Source organism: Felis catus, chromosome D1 (assembly GCF_018350175.1).
Source record: "Felis catus isolate Fca126 chromosome D1, F.catus_Fca126_mat1.0, whole genome shotgun sequence".
Taxonomy (NCBI): domain Eukaryota; kingdom Metazoa; phylum Chordata; class Mammalia; order Carnivora; family Felidae; genus Felis; species Felis catus.
In genome coordinates, this window is record NC_058377.1 from 97,537,515 (window position 1) to 97,551,649 (window position 14,135).

Consider the following 14,135-nt stretch of genomic DNA (forward strand, 5'->3'; position numbering starts at 1 on the left):
AAAGTGTGGGGGAGCACAGAGTAAGAAACACACCATGCCTCCAGGAAAAGGATGCGTGGCGGTTCTGGAAGGCTGGTGAGAAACAGGCATCCGAGCGCAGGCTCCAAAAGCAACTGGGAGTCTGCCTGGTGGACAAGGCAGGGGGGTGCGCTCCAGGCCAAGGGCACAGCACAGGCAGAGAGGTTGGAAGGTCCAATCAGTTTGAAATGACCTAAGAGTTCAGCAGAGTGTGAAGCAGTGGCTGGGAGACTGGAGTGGAGGCAGAGAGGCCAGCTGGGAGTCCGCCGCGGTGATGCGGACTAGAGGCCACGGGGACCTGAGCTAGGACAGTGCCTCAGTCCACACGAGGCGAGGTGGGGCCGCAAAGACCGGCCAGACGCCGATCCTCCTCTTCGGGGGACAGACCCGCCATTCGCTCACCAGTAAATATTTACTGAGCATCCGTGCCAGATACTGTGTTAAGCAGGGAACTTTCTCCGGGAGAGAAAAGAGGTCTGAACGCTTTGTGTGAGTTCCTAGGACCTGCTGTAAGAAAGAACCATGAAGCGAGTGGACTAAAACAACAGAAACTTACTCTCTCACTGTTCTGGAAGCTGGAGTCTGGACACCTCCAGGTGTCAGGAGGGCCGCACTCCCTCTGAGGCTCTGGGTGGGATCCTCCCTCGCCCCTCCTCGCCTCTGCCGGTGGCCCGTGTTCCGCCGCGTTCCTTGGCTCGCAGCCACGTCCCTGCTCTCCCTGCCTCTCTCGTCACGCGGTGTTCTCCCGGTGCGTCCACCTCTATGTCTCTTCTGTTCTCACGAAGTCACCAGCCTCGTTGCATGAGCCCCCCCCCCTGCCCCCCCCGGGAATGACCACCTCTTAACGAGTTACGTCTACACAGACCCAATTTGCAAGTAAGACCACGTTCCCAGGAACTGGGGGTGGGACTTCACCATACCCTTTTGAGAAGGGATACAATGCGACCCACAAGGTCAAGTAACCACAACACACGGTGGCAACTGCCTTAGAGGAACCGAGGACGGGATGTGGGAATTCAGACTAACGAGAGCTCTTGCCAAGCAGGGGAATCCAGGGAGGCTTGCTGGAGGAAGTGGCCTCTCGGCCATCCATTGACAGGATTTGGACACGCAGCTATGAGAAGGAAAGGCATCCTGGGCGGAGGGGGCTACGTGAGTGAAAGCAGGGAGGAGGGAACAGCCGGGCGGGAACTATCTCACACCGGTTATAACCAGTACTCGGAAAGTTCTCCCTCTCGCATCCTTCTGCCCGCCCTCCTCCGCATCTTGTGCAGCCCAGGCTCACTCCAGCTCCATCCCATCTTGCTGTTGGGCCTGGCGGGCTCTGGAAGAACGCTGCTCCCCAGGATCGTCAGGACACCCCTACTCATGTCCAGACCTGGATTTGTTTTTCCTGAGCTGCAGTTAAGACAAATAATAATAATAAACTCTATTTATCAAGCAGCACGCCAGTAGGAAATTATAACCCTTTAAAATAAATATGTATCTAATTATAGGAAAGCAAGCTGACTTTTGCAGCAGGGCCAGGATTTCCCTTGCTAGCCGGGCCTGCAGATCCTGTCCCCACCTCCCACCCCACCCCCAAGTCTCACTGGGCATTAACCTCAAAACTACGGTGTCTGCTGGGCTCTCAGCCGTGAGCCAGGCTGTGCTGAAATGCCCCAGCGGGCTTGAGAGGAACCTGGCTCCCTGGGTTTTCCCGGGCCCTTGATTACCTCCCAACCACGACGCCGCAGCCCCCACCTCCTCCTAGACTGTCTGGCCTGCCCGCAGGCCTTTGCCCGGCGTGCATTTCTGTGGTTGGCAGTTGTCTCCCTTACAGAAACGCCAGAAGTCCCGGAGAGGGCAGAACTGAGCGATCGTGGGGGAGGAGCTCAGCCCCAGGGCTCCCGGCAGCCCCCCACGCCTGCCCTCCAGTTAGTGGCGCGGGAGGCCTTGTCCACACACCCCGGGAAGAAGGAGCAAACGCCTGTGAACGTGTTAGTGGGGACACGTGGTAACCGTCATCACTTAGGAACTGCGTGCAATTACCACCTGCCAGGTGAGTCCTAGAATTAGTTCGTCCTTTCAGCAAATGTTTATTGAGCATCTATGACGTGCCAGGTATGCTAGTCGACGGGCTCACTTCGGGTCTTTGCTAGAATGTCCCCTTCTCACGGAGGCCTGCCCTGTGTGATTCCTGTCCCGTTCCTAGCCCACGCCTGGCTTGCCCACTTTCCCTGACTCTGCTCAACGTTTTCCCTACCACTTGTCACCATCTAGTATTCTAGGTGACTTAGCTTTTGTCCACTGTTTTTGTCTGCTGCCCCAAAGAGAAGGTAAGCTCTGATGCCGTGGGGTGGATTGGGCTTTTCTTTGCTACCGTAGACCCACTAGGTCGAGGCTGGGCACATAGTAGGTGCTCAGTTAGTATTTGCTGAATTGCACTGAACTAAGGTCATTGTTTTTGGAGCCAGACAAATCAGGTTAAATTCCCACTGCTTACTGGCTGTGTGAAGTTGAGCTGTGACATAACCCTCACTGAGCCTCATTCTCCCCTTCTGGAAAGTGGAGCGTCCCTGGGGATCCCAGGAGACGTGAGGCCCGAGGAGCCCAGAACAGTGCCTAGCCCAAAGACACATCTCAAACACCAGGAGGGAGGCTTCTCGGGGTCAGGTTTGGGGCGGGAATTCCAAGGTCCATGGAGGCCTCGAGTGTCAGGCAGGCAGGATTCGAATTCTGACACTGACCCTTCCTAGCTCCGTGACCTTACGCAAATCACTCAACCTCCCCGAGCCTCAGTTGCCTCTTGTAAAACGGGACTCGAACAGCACTCCCCCTGGCTCAGAGGTGGCATGAGGTTGTGTCCATCAAGGAAGGCACAGTGCCTGGCATGTCGTAGGCAGCCATGGCTGACTGGTTCCTCTTTTCCCTCCTCCCAGAGATGCTGTTGGGGGCTGAGGAGCAGGAGCCTACGAGGGGGCAGAGGCCTGCGGCAGGGGCAGGGGCACTCTGTCGGGCAGAAGAGCCCCTGGCCCCTCTTCCCCTGGCCATGCGTCCCCTCCTCCTCCAATTACCCAGCCTGGGCTTGTAAGATGTGGTCCTCGAGGACGTTCCCACCTCCCCAAGTCCACCCTGTCCTTGGCTCCTCGGCTCCCCCGAGGCCCTCTCTCTCTGTTCACTTTGGCACTAGTGGGGTCCCCCAGCCTCCAAAATGAGATGATGGCTCCCCCCGGGGCCTCCAGCAAATGCTGGAGGAAGAGGGGGTCTCCTGGGAAATGGAGGGCTCCCCCAGGGTCAGGGGTGGGCGTGCTGCCTCCCAGGGGCCTGCGGATGGCTTTGTGTCAACAAGCAGAGGAGGACAGGGAGGGACTGATGCCAGTTCTGCAGCTGCCGGTCAAGAACAGGGCGGGTTTGGACCTGGTGGGAAGCAGGACAGGGAGGTGGCCATGGCAACCTTGCCTGGCACTCCAGACTGGGTGATGCCCCTCCACCTTCTGTGTCTAGATGAGGGCCAGAGAGGGCCAGCCCTCCCCAACGGGGCTGACTCTTTTGAGGACCGTCCCGGCCCCACATCACTAGCACAGAGTTGGGGTGAGGTCTGATGCCCGCCCGTGAGGCTCCTCAGCAGACACGGGGAGGGGGAGAGGAGGGGAGGTCATTGCACGTGCCGTGTGAGAGCCGGGAACGTATTTGTCGTCCTAAAGGTGGCACTTCCCCCAAGGCAGGGACGTGCCGGCTGCCAGACAGACCTGTTCCGGCTTCCCCATCGCAGCGGCTTGGCAGGCACTGACCTGGAAGGGTCCTGGAGCAGCCCCAGTGTGGACACGATGTGCTCCAGAGTTCCAGGGCCCCCTTAGTCTGGGCGATGGCAGGAAGCAACAGAGGCCAGGACAATAGATACACATGAGACAGACATCGAGCATGGGACAGACAGAAGACGCGTATAGGACAGAAGATTGAGTGTACTGAGCATTCGAGGTCTGGTGGGGGACGTGGGCTTCGCGTCTGCCTGTCACGCTGTGTGGCCTGGGCTGGGTGCCAAAGCATCAGGTTCATTCCTGGGGTTTCTACAGGTTACCGTGTATTGAGCTCCGGGCGCGCTGTTGGGCACTTTGCCTGCCTGATCTCATCCGAGCCCCAGAACAGCCTGTGAGGAAGGTACTCTAGTCTCCAGCCAGTAAACTGAGGCCAGGTCACTTTCCAGAGGCACACGCAAGCACCAGAGCAGGTTTTGAAGCCGGCTCCGCCCGCCTCCAAAGCCCATTTTGCAGACGAAGAAACCAAGGTCAGGAGAGGCCAAAGCCACCCAGCTAGTAAATATCAGAGCTGTCGGGCTCTGAGGCCGGGCTCCTTGACTGAGAGTCTGTGAACTTGGGTGGGAAAGAAATACACCTTGATGTCGCCTCACCTCTCAAGGAAATGTAACACGTCCCTCCCGCGTGAACGTACGCCCCACCCCACGGTTATCCTAGCGCGCCTGTGACTCTGTCACCAAGCCAAATCACAGGTGTTTCCATGCCATGCCGCCATGGTGGCAGATATCTTGAAACATCGTCTGTGTTCATCCCTACTTTGACATTACAGGAGTCACCAGGCTGGATGTTAGGGGTTGTAACGTAACGCACTAGTAAAGAAGCATCCGTTGCAATAGCCCAATTTAAAAATTTTTGATAACTTTTTTCTCAAATATAATTGGCTTGTTTTGCAGCCAGACATATTTTATGCAGTTAAAAACATTGTTCTGGAAAGACTGCACGGTGTTTATCAGTCACTGAGGTCATGGTACAGGAACGATGAAGGCCCCGTGCTCCCCAGGCTGTGCCCGAACCCCGACTCGCCTTTCTCGCAGGTACTCAGTCCTAACGTGCCACCCTTCCCTCTCCCAAGCAAAGCCCAGTAGCCAGCCTGGACTAGCCTGGGGGCTCGGCACATCGCGGGGGGGATGTGCCCCCCTCCTTATCTGAGTCGCCCCTCCCCCAGATCCCTCGGCCACTGAAGAGTTAAAATGCCAAGTTCTCTGGAGAAGCCACTCTTCCCTTTTACAACCAAGTCAGGTTTGTGCTGATTTCCAGGCACCAATTACGGGCCAGCTCTCTTGGACCAATTAAAATGTGCAGGTGCAATAGTGTCGACATCAACAGTCTGGGGTTATCTCGGCAGATATTTTTGCATGAAATATTTATAAGAGACTCTGGGAATTTTAACCCCTTCTGTGGCTATGCTTCCCCTTCCTGGCAGGGTCCTCGCTGGTGGTGTGGGAGCTAGCAAAGAGTGAAGGCAGAGAGGCGTGCAGAATCCTGCAGAGGAGGGGGCTGGAGGGCTGGGCAAGCTCAGGAGTGGGTCGGGGGGAGCAGGTCCGCGTTTTTCTTTCTTTCTTTCTTTCTTTTTTAAGAATCTATGAAATTAGACTAATTAAGAGTCTGGTGTTGTGGAAAGAGCCCGTGTGGGTTGCAGAAGTCCCAGGTTTAAGCCCGGTTGGTGCTGTGCCCTGGCTGTGTGACTTCGGGCAAGCGAGGTGGCTGGCCTCTCTGGGCCTCAGTGTCGTAATTTGTAAATGGAAGGAAATGCCCTCTCCCTGCCCACTTCCCGTGGCCATGGTGGGGATTAAATGGCAGCGTGAGCGGGAGAGGCTTTGGAAAGGGTTGCTGCCTGTGGAGAGGGTTGGGGGTTTTGCAAGGGGGTCTGGCTGCAGAAACAGATAACTTAGGCTCTCTGGCTACCAGACGTGGGGTGTGGATCAGCCCGACAGCCCCAGCATCTGACACCGTGCCTGGTACAAAGTGAGCACGCGTGAAGTGTTTGTGGAATGAATGTATGCACGGACCTGAGCACTTTCTAGCTTTGTGACTAGCTGTTCATGTCAGCGTCAGGCTCGTCACCTGTAACTGTGGCTCCTGGCCTCAGCCTCGCGGATGCCGGACAGACCTCTGGATCCCTGGGTGAGGGGCTACACCCTTCCCTTCCAGAATCCCCGAGGTACCTCTGTGCGACGATGATTGCATTCCGTCTCTCTGGCCCTCCCCTTCGAGAATCTTGCCGTCACCCCAGGCTCACCGGGTGCGTTCGGGAGGTGGAGTTCTCGCCAACTTATGTATTTAGTCACCCGTTTGCCCAGTGCTTCGCTACTGGAAGCCAGCTCCGCCCCCTTGCCCCCTCTTCTTTCCAGAAAGTTACTTTCAGAGTTTGCAAAGGAGGCTGGAAACGTGTTACAGCTTGAGGAAGGTCCAACACACAATTTAAAACCAACAGCCAGAACACTGCAGCGATAATATTAAAGAACACCGTGGGAAAGATCCGCCCATAAAGCAGCCTTCATGTGGGCCGGTTCCCTTCCACGGGTGGGGGTGGGGGTGGGAGTGGGTAGACTATTAAAGAGGCGTAGCCAGAATGAGCGCACCATTTTGCTGTCTGCTTTGTTCCCTCATTATCCGACCCTAAGCATTTTCCTTGTTGCCGTGCACTAAACAATGCTGCATCCACCAGTAGAATTTGAGACCATCCCGAAAAAGCGATTGTTACAAAGACCAGATTGTTTCTTGGAATGCAGTGATGAGGCAGCATCCTTTCTCATTCTGTGGCTTGTAAAAATGGCACACGGGCTCTCAGGCTCCAGATGGTCCCTCGAGCTTCTGAGGACAGAGGAAGGTACAGATCGGCTCGGAATGGGCTGGGCCAGGTGATTTGGGTGCCGGGCGTGTCCTGCCCCCGATCCAAGCAAAGGGCCTATGCCCAGGTCTTCCTCTGGCTAATGTTGGGGTTGCTGCCGTCTCTGCTGCTGATCCCGGGGCCATCCCTCTCCTAGAACCTAAGGGCCCGGAGGCAGGAGGCGGTTCCCAGGACCCTGCCTTCTTCCTCTTGTGCTGTGGTTCGCATGAAAGGTGGAGACGGCGGTGCGTGATCTTTGCAGCAGAAAACAATGTCAGGTGAAGCGCTTGGCGACCCTCGCACGCGAGTCAGGATCCCAGGCCCCTCACTGACCAGCTTGCTTCCGTGCTCTTGACCTTGACTTAACGCGTAACGTCATCCCATTTGATCTCCGCGACGTGCCTCGAGCTGGCGGAATCAGCCTCGTCATCCCTGCTTTTGAAGTCCAAGAAACTGAGGCCCGTGTTAAGTAGCTGCTTCGGATACAATATAGAGAAACCGGATTCGGACCCCGGCCTCGACCACCTGCTGTCTGACCTTGGGAGGTTTTGCAGCCTCTCTGAGTTTCCACGTCCTCACGGAACCAGGACCCTGCAAACGCTTAATAAATTCCAGCCATTCATCCCTCCCCGCGTGCTGCGAGCAAGTAAGTGCTTAGTCCAGGGGCTGCCCGGACTCTGGCGGGAGTAGCTTGGCCTGAGTCACTTGTCCGAGGTGGGCCCACCGCAGGGGGCCGGTCAGGGTGGGCCTCCGAGGTTTCTTCCCTCACCCTGCATGTCTTTCTGCCTTTCTCCAAACCAGCCCCACCGTGGCTCTGAAGAACGAGCCCAGCTTCCTGCCTCGTGCCTTCTGGCTACCAGCCTCCCAGCCTCAGTAGATTCCCCACCCAAAACAAGCTCACAGCCGCAGGTCTGCCCTCACTCAGCCCTTCGTTGCTGACAGCCAGACTAGAGGCAGGGAGGCCGCTTAGGAGCCCTTGATGGGAAGTTCTCCAGGAGAGGGCGATGAAGGCGGGAGAGGGTGATGGGACCAGGTGACCGGGCCAGGAGAGGGTGATGGCAGTGTGATGGAGCGCAGACTGAGAGCGGTAAAGGAACAGAGTCCAGGACTCTCCAGCAGATTGGAGACGGGAAATGGGGATGAGAGAGGAGCCTCTAAGGGTCCCTGAAGCTCAGTCTTGGCTCATGGAGGACCAGGTTTGGGTGGAGATGTTGAATTTGATTTCTGCAGAGAAGAGCAGAAGAGACAGGTGGGGATCCAATTTCCAGAGCCTCCTCTGCCAGGTGGTGCCTGGAGGTGGAGAGGCTGGGGGTTGGGGAGGAGACAGGCTGGGTCCGGAGAACACCGGGGGGGGGGGGTCCTGTGTTCTCTCCTGTAGCCGCCAGGTCACTGCAGCTCCTCGGGCTGGCGCGGATGGGACAGCGCAACCCTCAGTGACTGTGCAGTCAAGGCCTCTTGCCTCACAGCCTCCTTTGGCCAGAGATCTCCTTAGCCTGCTTACCCGTCCTGACCTTCAGCTCATCAAAGGCGGACGATTTGGGTTTCGGAAACTGCTCATTCGCTTTTCTGCTCGCTGAGGCAGCAAAGCTTTAAGAGGCCCGTCCAGATGTGGGCTCAAGCAATCAACGCCCTAATCAGGACTGAGCATGTCAGGAGGAGGCAGCAGCTCTTGGGGCCTGAGCGCCGGGCCCACGGGCCAGGCCTGTTTCTCTTGATAGGATGTTCAAGGCAGGAATCTTGAGGACTCTTAACCCTTCTGGCTGACCGGGGGTGGGCAGCATCAGCCCTAGGGATGTGACTTTCCTTCCAGCAGGAAGACAGAGTTTGCTGTTGGGGCAGGGGGTCAGGGGGGTCAGGGGGAATAAAAGTGTCCTGGAAAACTACTGAGCTAGGAGCTCTGAGTTGCTGTGTTCTTCTCGAACCTCTCCCCCCGCTGAACCTTCACGGCATCGTTCGCTGCTCTGCAGAATTCACACAACGAATATTTTTTAAGCGACTCCAGGTGACAGGTGTACCTTAGGTATTGGGCACGTGGCAGGTGAGAGAATCCTGCCCGCCTGGAAATTTATTTCAATGCAGAAAAAAAAAACAGGCATAACACTGCCTGCCTTTCTTACCTAGAAGCCCCCTGAGATCTTGTCCAACTGCCTCATTTTGCAGAGAAGCACATCCAGAGGGCGAAGGGACTCGCCGAGGGTCACACAGCAAGAACCCCCAGCTCGGGCATCTAGGGTGCCACCCAGCAGGGCTCCCATTACCCCCGGCTGCTCATAGGAGTTAAAGTAGGTCGCCTCTGCGTCATGGTTGTTAATCTTGTAATTGGAGGAAAGAGGTAGGTTTGGAAACCCGGCCATGACTGCTGGCTGCCTCCTTCGGCCCAGAGCCTGACAAGGGGCTGTTGGGGTCCCTGGCCCCTCCCATCACCGACAGTGGGGGCCAGGTGGGGCCTGGAGGTGATAGAAAACGTGGGGATGGGGACACTGCCCTCGAACTATGCAGACTCTACCAGGAGGCAAAGACGGGGACTTAAAGGGAGACCCAGCCTTCCGGAGCCGCCTCTCTAGGCTGAGGCTGAGCCTGGGTGTCTTCCAGGCCCTGGTGGGAACATCCCAGGCCAGCTGCTGGACGGCCTCACTTACAACCCTGGGAGCTGATCTTGGAGGCTCTGCAGAGACCATTAGCAGCACTTTTTTCCTGCTATTGCATTTTTACAGCCCCCAGCTCCTCTGGATAGCATTTTCCCTATTAACTCAGATGTTTTGGGGGGGAAAAAAATAAGAAGAGAAAAAAATGAATCATAAGCCTAACCATAAATCCTAAGTCACGTTACTGTAAGCGGAGGGCTTCGTGGGATCTATGGATCAGAGGGAGTGTGTGGGAAAGCTCGGGAAATCTCGCTATAATGAGGCAGCAAGGGCGGCCAGGTCTTCCCAGGGGGTGTCCTCCACCAGCCAGATATTTCACACAGCCTGGCTTCCCGATGACTTCAACCTCAGGGACGGGCAGCACATTTATCAGGAGGCTGGGGGCGGGCGGGGGAGGGAGCCAATAGGGAAAAGGGGATCTCCAGCAGAGAATGACATAGGTGGCCCCAAACCCTGGTTGATGATTCTGGAAGAGGCGAAGTACCATCCAGGACACCCCTACCTTTCCCACCCTGCCCGGGTTTCCAGAAGGTTCAGAGTCCTTTTCCAGGATGCCACCAAGGGCCTGTTGGTACCAAGAAGGCGTGTGTTCCCTGGCCTATCACTCTTGCTTAGGAGTCAGAATCCTTTATGGACGAGAGAACTCACGTGGGCAGGTGCGGGGGTTGCTCCCAGCACCTCTGTGATCCAACCAGCTTTCCTCTGAGCATAAACAAACCAACTGCAGGAGGACTTGGAGAAACTCAAAGAGGGGAGTTTAAAAGAAGGCTCTGGATAAACATAAAATATAAAGCGTGCTTGCACTTGGGAGAGGCTTGGCTCTGAGGGAGGGGCGGACAGGATAGTTAAAGGTTTATGAGCAAATGTTTATGTGGCGGTTCTTACTACTCAGATGTCAGGAAGAGGAAAGGAGCACAGAGAGGTTCAGAGATTTGCCCTAGGCCACACAGCAACCCCAGGTCCAAAGGCTCCTCATTCAGGCTTGGGATCATTTGTCCTAATGGCTCGGCCAACGGGAAGCATTGAGCACTGCTAGGGACCAGGCCCTGATGGCGGGGGGAGAGGGGGGGATATAGAGAATGAAGCCCTCAGAAGTTCATGAGACAGCAAGGGAGAAAGGCACAGTAACAATTATGATGCGGGTAAAGAGATCCATGGTTAATTTCAGATTTATTGCCATGGTTCATTCCCCCGAGAGATTTGAGGCAACAGCCAGAAGTGCTATATATCAGAAGCAGGAACAAAGACTCTGGGGGCAATAGTGGGAGAGATGGTCTCTGTGTGTGCTGGGGGGCAGGGGGAGGGGTAGTAGAGGGGGGATGAAGGAAACCCTCTCTTTAATCGTGCTTCAGCCTGATCTTGAAACACGGGGGTTTACCTGGAACAGAGGACTCAGAAGGGTGCCCCAGGTAGAGGGAAAAGTCTATGCAAAGGCCCAGAGGTAGGAAAAAGCAGGGTACATGCCTGACTGTGAATGCTCAAGTGCAGAGGAGTGAGGAGGCCAGCTGGGGGAAGTCAGCAGGGTCCAGGCTGGAAAGGGCTTCGATGCCACAGAGTCTGGACTTCATCCCACAGGCAGTGAGGAGGCACAGACAGATCCAAGGAGGGAGAAGTGTCAACGTGAGGTGGGCGTTCTGGAAAGATCCCTCCCACTGTGGTGACGCTGATGAAGGCGGGAGGCCGGCCAGGGGGCTGGAAGTGAGGAAGTGTTTGGCACTTCTGGGACAGAGGTCGGAGGGAGGGAAGGTTTGATATAGACGTTTTGAGGATGGAAGGGATTGACCGGGCTTTTAGGGGGTGAGGAAGGCAGGGTTCCTGACTGCTTCTGAGATTCCAGCTTAGAGAGAACCCAGCTGAGCGGCCACAGCGTCGGTTTTTGAGCGTCCTGACTTCCGGCCTGGTCCACTCTCTCGTTAGGAAACCCAGCAGATGTAGCTTCTGATCCCAATCCCTCGTCTATCAGCCTTGCCGCCGCAGAAAAGGCCCTCCCCCTCTCTGGGCTTCTAGGCTCCAGTTTCCTTATCTGGAAATGGGATAACCAGAGGCAGGGCTGTGTGTTTCACGTGGGTCCCAGCAGGAAACAGACTGATCGCTCACATTGGATGACTTAAAAGAGAGTTTGATAAAGGGACCGTCTACCGAGATCTGGGTGGGCTGTAGGGAAATCTCAAGGGACAGTGCTGTGCCCCAGGTGACGGTGGTCCCCGCTACCACCCCCAGGCCGGTGCGGGGAAGGCTGCCCGGCAGGAGCCGTGAATGCCGGCCGCCCCTTCATTGCCATCCTGAGCCCTGGGCCTGGGGCCTTGGGCAGTGTGTGCCCTGGGGACGGCGTGTGTGACAGTCCGCCTATGCAAAGGTCAGCATGGATTCACACCCCTGACCCCAGCCGTCCCGGATGGAGAGGCCCAGGCAAGCTGCTGATACAAAATCAAATTTATCCCAAGTTCACCAGCAGGACCTCAGATGATCTTTTTCCCTTTCTGCGCCCCATCCCTCTGCCCCTCTCATTTTCTTTCCGCCATCTTTTTCCCTCTCTCCCCCCCCCTTTCTCTTCTTCCTCCTCCTTCCTCCTCTCTCCTCTCTCTGTCCTGGCCCAGACCCCCACTTTCAACCTCCCTCTACACCTAACACTTTCAAAGAACTACTCCCCAGTCAGAATGCCCTCTCTTTTGACTTAACGTTTCCGGAGAAGGAGGGAGGGGAGGGAGGTGTGGAGTTAGTTGTTTAGTTAGTTGGGGCCCCAGCCACCCTGGGAACTGAGTCTAATGAACAGGGGCTCTCAGGGGCTCCCGCGGGTGGACAGGCTTCGCATTCCGTGAATGCCCGGGGTTCCTGGCCATCCGGAGCAATTGGCCCACCTGCCCGGCAGCCGGGACCGTCCAGGGAGGTGGTGGTCAGTCCTGAGGGTGACCGGCTGCTCTGGGTGTGTGCTGAGGGACAGGGGGTCGGCCAGAGCATCGGCACTATTTCGGGTGGCCGGTGAGGGACCAGGAAAGACAGGAACCAACGAGATGGGATTGGCGTGTGCTAGGCACTGGGCAAAGGGCTTTCACCTGCATGAATTCTCACGTTGGCCAGCCACAGCACTCACCATTATAGATCAGGAAAGCGATACAGGGGGGCCAGCTGAGAGCTCGTGTCCATGGAGGGTCCTGTGAGGAGCAGGAAGCAAGTAGAGTGCAGGCCAGTAACCCTATGGGTTGGGTGCCTACCGCGCGCCAGGCACAGGGCTGTTCTCAGGAGGACTGTTGTCGTCTCGTACGATTCCAGAAGGGAGTGGATGTGGCTGGTGGTCACAAACCTGGGATGTCAGGGCTGGATGGCAGGCATCTTCTAGAAGCCCAAACGCTCCGTTGAACAGATGGGCCACTGAGTCCCGGAGGGAGGAGGTGGCTTCCCCAAGCGCATGGGGAGTCTTCACCTTCTACCTCACTGCAGTATTTCTCCAGGACGTGTGTCCTGCTTCCAGTCTCCCCTGTGTCGAAGTTGATTTTTATTCCCCTCCTCAAACAATTAAGCTTTAATATACCAAAAACCTAAGGTTGAAAAAGAAGATTCCTCTCTGTGACACAAGCCATCAGCTACCTTCTGGGGTTTCCTCACTTCCTTCTTCTCGAAAGGGCTCAGGTTGGAAGTTGCAGAGGACCCAGCCATCAGGGGTGCTGGCCAAAGCCGCCACCCCGGAGCAGGCGATGGGGAGCCAGAAATGCTCCAGGAAGGGAGGGGAAGGGTGCTGAGGTTGTCTACAGGGTGTCGGGCAGGCATTGAGAGTTCTCTCTGGGGGTGTTGGTTTGGTGCTGACAGCACTGGAACATTCTTTTCCTCGCTGCTCCCTGAGGCACATCCCTGCACTGGTGGAATAAAGATTCCACGCCCCCCCCACCCCCCCAGGGACGATGGGTGCTCGAATCAAGTGTAGTGCGTGTAAATTCTTCCCAGAGAAGATCTCTAAGGGGTCCAGGAGCCTCGGCAATGCAATGGAATGCTTGGATGTTTTTTAATTGTTCTGGAAGTAGGATCCATAGAGTTCATTGGATTATTTATTTATGTCGATGTATTTATTTATATGTTTTTTAAATTTATTTTTGAGGGAGCGCACGGGGGGGGGAGGGGCAGAGAGAGAGAGGGAGACACAGAATCCGAAACAGACTCCAGGCTTCAAGCCGTCAGCTCTAGAGCCCGACGCGGGGCTCGAACCCACAGACCGCGAGATCATGACCAGAGCCGAAGTCGGACGCTTAACCGACTGAGCCACCCAGGCGCCTCTAGATTTATTTTTAAATGGCAAAAAGAAGGTGGATTTATTTGTATGCTTATTTTGTTATGAAATGTACTTAAAGAAGAGTTGTGAAGTGTATTGTGTAACGTAAAGGATGATGAGACAAACACGGACCAATCATCCAGCTCGAGAAACAGGACACATTGTCACCGTCTCAGACACCCCCGGGGGCCCCTCCCAGATCGCATCTCCCTCCCTCCCCCCCAAGACGACTACTCTCCTGAGTTCTTAAAAATTTATCATCCCCGGGGCCCCTGGGTGGCTCAGTCGGTTAAGCCGCCGACTTCGGCTCAGGTCATGATCTCGAGGTCCGTGAGTTCAAGCCCCGCGTCGGGCTCTGTGCTGACAGCTCAGAGCCTGGAGCTCTGTTTCAGATTCTGTGTCTCCCTCTCTCTGACCCTCCCCCGTTCATGCCCTGTCTCTCTCTGTCTCAAAAATAAACATTAAAAAAAAATTTTTTTTTAAATTTATCATCCCCTTGCTTTCTTTATAGTTTTCCCACCTATGAACTCATTCCTAAATGACGTATTGTTTGGGCTATGCCCATTTTTGAACTTTTATTTATT